A 6,761-nucleotide genomic window follows, 5' to 3' on the forward strand; every position below is an offset into this window, starting at 1 on the left:
GGGAAAGCTCCCAACAAGCAAAAGAAGAACGAGAAATCTTTTTGGGTTTTCTTTTTAATTACTGCTAGTACAGGCATGTAAAGTAGAGTAGCTAAAAGCTACAACTAATTTTTTGGTTTTTCTTAAGGTTTTTCAAACACACAAGAAGAAAGCTAAAAAAGAAAATAAACTGGCATGGATGATACAATGAAAAAGTATGAGCACCGACAACTGGCATGAGTGTGTGAACATGAATGTAATGTCAGTGAGAAATACGTACTCCCCCAAGCTTAGGCTTTTGGCCTAAGTTGGTCTATGCCCACGAATCGAAGCTTCCCTCTCCGGTGTACTAGGGAGGATCCTCAAGATTCCACTGGTTGGCGATCTCCTTCGGATCCCACTGATAAACAGACTGGCGGTGAGGATCAAGTGGTGGCTCCGGCTTGGGCTCTAGAGCTGATGTCATGCTTCGGTATGCATGAATGGCCTCCTGCAGAATAAGGTACATGCCTGAAAATATGTTGAACAAAGAAGGAGCCGGCAAGGTAATAGTCTCAAAGTAGTATTTATCAAATATCAGTCTATAGTTAAACAACTTCTTCTTATTCTTAACAATAAAATCATGTGCTACCATACTCTTATAATCTAGAAAAATATGAGGTAACAACTTTTCCTCTTTCTCATAATGCCTAATAGGTATGTTAAAGTGTGCAGCAAGGCGCGAGGTGAAGATGCCCCCTAAGACGGGACCCTTTGTACGGTTTAGATTTAACCGTTTAGCAACAATAGCGCCTAAACTAAAAGTGGTATCACGAAACAAAGCATGGCACAAAATAACAATATCAGGGGCACTAAGATTTCCATAGTTCCCGCGGCCAATTAAGCATCTACTAGCATATTGTGAAGTAACGTAGAACAGGAAAATGTATGCTAGTGATTCTTGCATCGGAAACTTTCCTTGTTTCCCCTACCACAATCATATCAATAAATCCCTCCACATCATTACGATGTGGTTCCTCTATGCTGCCTTCAAAGGGTATCCTACAAACTCGGCATAAATCATAAAGTGACATCTCCTTATGCTCATCATATAAATAAAATTCCACCGAAGGTGGCGATCTCCTAGCATGGAAATGAAAATTTTGCACAAAAATATTGGTGAGTAGGAGATACTGTTCACACTGGTCATGGAGGAAGTCGTTGAGGCCTGCATTCTCAGCCAAATAATAAAAATCTTCATAAATCCCGGCTTCTCTCAAGAACTCATCACAAGGCCATTCACACGGCCATTCACACGGCCAAACCTCCGTAGTGCGAGGGAGATTATATTTGGGCTTCTTATTTTCTTCACTTTGCTTATCCATCGAGCTTCAGCTCGAAGAGCCCCTCAAAAATATGTTCATCTTATTCTGAAAATTTCTGAAATTTTTAGTAACATAAAAATAAAAGTGAACCAAACTCAACAAGATTGATAGAAACTACTCCTACAAGTGCCTAGAGGCCATATCATGCATTAGAACTACTTTTGACCACATAAATTTGACATGCAAGCTCAAGAACAGGGTCACCTAAGCAGCAAAAATTTGCAATAAGTAAAGCACTAGAACAAAAACTAATTGGACCATTGGAGGAGTCACATACTGAAGAATAATCCCCCAAAGCAGTTTTGTGAATGGAGCTTTGAGCAAGGAGATCGAAAATGGCAGCAAGATGAGCTAGAAGTCGGGTTTGAGCTGGTGGATGATTGTTTCTGGAGGAAGACAAAGTGTGTGGGTGCAAGAATAAGTGGAGGGGGCCCACGTGGGGTCCACGAGGCAGGGGGCGCACCTAGGGGGTAGGGCACGCCCTCCACCCTCGTGGGCACATGGTGGGTCCCCCTGGTGTGTTCTCAGTGCCAATAATTCTTAATTATTCTAGAAAAAATCATATTAAATTTTCAGGACATTTGGAGAACTTTTATTTTTAGGGTATTTTTATTGCAAGGATAATTCAGAAAACAGACAGAAAATACTATTTTTTCTTTATTTAAACTAAATAATAGAAAGTAAAAAGAGGGTACAGAGAGTTGTGCTTTCTAACTTCATCTATCTCATGCTCATCAAAAGGAATCCACTAACAAGGTTGATCAAGTCTTGTTAACAAACTCATTTCGAATAACATGAAACCGGAGAATTTTCGAATAACACTAGGTTACCTCAACGGGGATATGCACATCCCCAATAATAAGAATACCATATTTCTTCTTGACAGTAGGAAGAGGAAATTCAAAACCTCCAATAGTAATTGTTTGAATTTTTCCAATTGGACTGATACTGTGGACTTGAGGTTGTTTCCTCGAAAAGTGTACCATATGCTCACTACCATTAACATGAAAAGTGACATTGCCTTTGTTGCAATCAATAACAGCCCCTATAGTATTCAAAAAGGGTCTTCCAAGAATAATAGACATACTATCGTCCTCGGGAATATCAAGAATAACAAAGTCTGTTAAAATAGTAACGTTTGCAACCACAATAGGCACATTCTCACAAATACCGACAGGTATAGTAGTTGATTTATCATCCATTTGCAAGGATATTTCAGTAGGTATAAAGAGAGAGGCATAAAGAGAGAGGCATAACACTAACACCGGCTCCGTGATCACATAAGGTAGTTTTAACATAGTTTCTTTTAATGGAGCATGGTATAGTTGGTACTCCTGGATCTCCAAGTTTCTTTGGTATTCCACCCTTAAAAGTGTAATTAGCAAGCATGGTGGAAAATTCAGCTTTCAGTATCTTTCTTTTATTAGTAACAATATCTTTCATATACTTAGCATAAGGGTTAATTTTAAGCATATCAGTCAAATGCATACGCAAAAAGATAGGTCTAATCATTCCAACAAAGCACTCAAAATCCTCATCATCCTTTTTCTTGGATGGTTTAGGAGGAAAAGGCATGGGTTTCTGAACCCATGGTTCTCTTTCTTTACCGTGCTTCCTAGCAACAAAGTCTTTCTTATCATAACGTTGATTCTTTGATTGTGGGTTATCAAGATCAACAGTAGGTTCAATCTCTACATCATTGTCATTGCTAGGTTGAGCATCAATATGAACATCATCATTAACATTATCACTAGGTTCATGTTCATTACCATATTGTGTTTTAGCATCGGAAATAGAAATATCATTGGGATTCTCAGGTGTGTCAACAATAGGTTCACTAGAAGCATGCAAAGTCCTATCATTTTTCTTTTTCTTCTTCTTAGAAGAACTAGGTGCATCAACATTAGTTCTCTGACAATATTGCTCAATTCTCTTGGGGTGACCCTCAGGATACAAAGGTTCCTGAGTCATTTTACCCTCTCTAGTCATAACTCTAATAGCATTATCATTTTTCTTATTATTTAATTCATTGAGCAAATCATTTTGAGCCTTTAGTACTTGTTCTACTTGAGTGGTAATCATAGAAGCATGTTTACTAATGAGTTTAAGTTCACCTTTAGCTCTAGACATATAATCACTCAAGTGTTCAATCATATAAGCATTACGTTTCAATTGTCTACCAACATAAGCATTGAAGTCTTCTTGTCTAACCATAAAGTCATCAAACTCATCCAAGCATTGGCTAGAAATTTTAGAAGACGGGATTTCACATTTATAAAATCTATTGAGAGAATTTACCTTTACTACCCGTGTCGGGTTATCAAGACCATGTATTTCTTCAATAGGTGGTAAATTATTAACATCTTCAGCTTTAATACCTTTTTCTTTCATAGATTTCTTTGCCTCTTGCATATCTTCAGGACTGAGAAATAGAATACCCCTTTTCTTCGGAGTTGGCTTAGGAGTTGGTTCAGGAAGTGTCCAATCATTTTCATTACTCAACATATTATTCAATAGCAATTCAGCTTGATCATCAGGTCTTTCCCTCAAAACACAACCAACACAACTATCCAGTTGGTCTCTAGAAGCATCAGTTAGTCCATCATAAAAGATATCAAGTATTTCATTTTTCTTGAGAGGATGATCAGGCAAAGCATTAAGTAATTGGACAAGCCTCCCCCAAGCTTGTGGGAGACTCTCTTGTTCAATTTGCACAAAATTATATATTTCCCTTAAGGCAGCTTGTTTATTACGAGCGGGGAAATATTTAGCAGAGAAGTAATAAATCATATCCTGGGGACTACGCACACAACCAGGATCAAGAGAATTAAACCATGTTTTAGCATCACGCTTTAATGAGAATGGAAACAACTTAAGGATAAAGTAATAGGGAGTTTTCTCATCATTAGTGAACAGGGTGGCTATATCATTTAATTTAGTAAGATGTGCCACAACAGTTTCAGATTCATAGCCATAAAAAGGATCAGATTCAACCAAAGTAATTAACTCAGGGTTGACAAAGAAATCATAATCCTTACTGGAAATAAAGATAGGTGAAGTAGCAAAAACAGGTTCATATTTCATTCTAGCATTCAAATACTTTTCTTTAAGCTTAACTAATAGTTTCTTAAGATCATATCTATCATTGCAAGCTAAAAAATTTCTAGCAGTTTCTTCATCCATAACATAACCCTCAGGCACAACAGGCAATTTATATCTAGGGGGATAATCTTCATCATCACTTTCATCAATATTATCAGTTTCAATAATTTCATTCTCTCTAAACCTAGCAAGTTGTTCATCAAGAAATTCACCTAGCGGCATAGTATTATCAAGCATAGAAGTAGTTTCATCATAAGTATCATGCAAAGCAGAAGTGGCATCATCAATAACATGTGACATATCAGAATGAATAGCAGGAGTAGGTGTCGCAAGTTTACTCAAAAAAGAAGGTGAATCAAGTGCAGAGCTAGATGGCAGTTCCTTACCTCCCCTCGTAGTTGAGGGAAAAATCTTGGTTCTTTTATCTTTCAAGTTCTTCATAGTTATCAGCAGATATAAATCCCAAGTGACTCAAAGAATATAGCTATGCTCCCCGACAACGGTGCCAGAAAATAGTCTTGATAACCCACAAGTATAGGGGATCGCAATAGTTTTCGAGGGTAGAGTATTAAACCCAAATTTATTTATTTGACACAAGGGGAGCCAAAGAATATTCTCAAGTATTAACAGTTGAATTGTCAATTAAACCACACCTGAAAGACTTAATATCTGTAGCAAAGTATTTAGTAGCAAAGTGATATGATAGTAGCAGTAACAGTGGCAAAAGTAATGGTATTGGTTTTGTAGTGATTGTAACAGTAGCAACGGAAAAGTAAATAAGCGAAGATCAATATATGAAAAGCTCATAGGCATTGGATCGGTGATAGATAATTATGTCAGATGCGATTCCTCATGCAATAGTTATAACATAGGGTGACACAGAACTAGCTCCAGTTCATCAATGTAATGTAGGCATGTATGCCGAATATAGTCATAAGTGCTTATGGAAAAGAACTTGCATGACATCTTTTGTCCTACCCTCCCGTGGCAGCGGGGTCCTATTGGAAACTAAGGGATATTAAAGCCTCCTTTTAATAGAGTACCAGACCAAAGCATTAACACCTAGTGAATACATGAACTCCTCAAACTACAGTCATCACCGGTAAGTATCCCAATTATTGTCACTTCGGGGTTAACAGATCATAACACATAATAGGTTACTATAGACTTGCAAGATAGGATCAAGAACTCACATATATTCATGAAAACATAATAGGTTCAGATCTGAAATCATGGCACTCAGGCCCTAGAGACAAGCATTAAGCATATCAAAGTCATAGCAACATCAATCTCATAACATAGTGGATACTAGGGATCAAACCCTAACAAAACTAACTCGATTACATGATAAATCTCATCCAACCCATCATCGTCCAGCAAGCCTACGATGGAATTACTCACGCACGGCGGTGAGCATCATGAAATTGGTGATGGAGGAAGGTTGATGATGACGATGGCAACGGATTCCCCTCTCCGGAGCCCCAAGCGGACTCCAGATTAGCCGTCCCAGGAGAGATTAGGTCTTGGCGGCGGCTCCGTATCGTAAAACATGATGAATCCTTCTCTCTGATTTTTTCTCCCCGAACGTGAATATATGGAGTTGGAGTTGAGGTCGGTGGAGCGTCAGGGGGCCCACGAGGCAGGGGGAGCGCCCCAACCCTCGTGGACAGGGTGTGGGCCCCCTGACATTGATTCTTTTGCTAGTATTTTTTATATATTCCAAAAATATTCTCCGTTGATTTTCAGGTCATTCCGAGAACTTTTATTTCTGCACAAAGATAACACCATGGCAATTCTGCTGAAAACAGCGTCAGTCTGGGTTAGTTCCATTCAAATCATGCAAGTTAGAGTCCAAAACAAGGGCAAAAGTGTTTGGAAAAGTAGATACGATGGAGACATATCACACTGTGTGCTCTGAAGGCCTTGTTTTCACTCCAGATTTTTCCATCTCCCACTCAAATGGCTGATTCACAGGAAGAGTAGTTTAATGTACAAACATTTTCAACAAATGGAAATGTAAAGAAGAAAAGGATGGGCAAGATATCATTCAAATATATGATGCCTGGTTAAATAGGATGGCATTACACATTTCACATATATTATGGCTGGCTAAAAGACATGAGACTGCATAATTCCAGGTGGCATTACAGGTGGCATTATAGAACATGTCTAAACTAAGCAGATGACATATATGATGTCAAAAGTAGGCAATGCAAGGAAACATATGCATGATATGACTACCATCATTATGCCAAGGTAGAGCAAACACCTTGGCGGTAAATAGGAGTGGTCAGTTGCGTCTGAATCCGCCTCAGA

The sequence above is a fragment of the Triticum dicoccoides genome, chromosome 3A, assembly GCF_002162155.2.
Source record: "Triticum dicoccoides isolate Atlit2015 ecotype Zavitan chromosome 3A, WEW_v2.0, whole genome shotgun sequence".
Lineage (NCBI taxonomy): Eukaryota > Viridiplantae > Streptophyta > Magnoliopsida > Poales > Poaceae > Triticum > Triticum dicoccoides.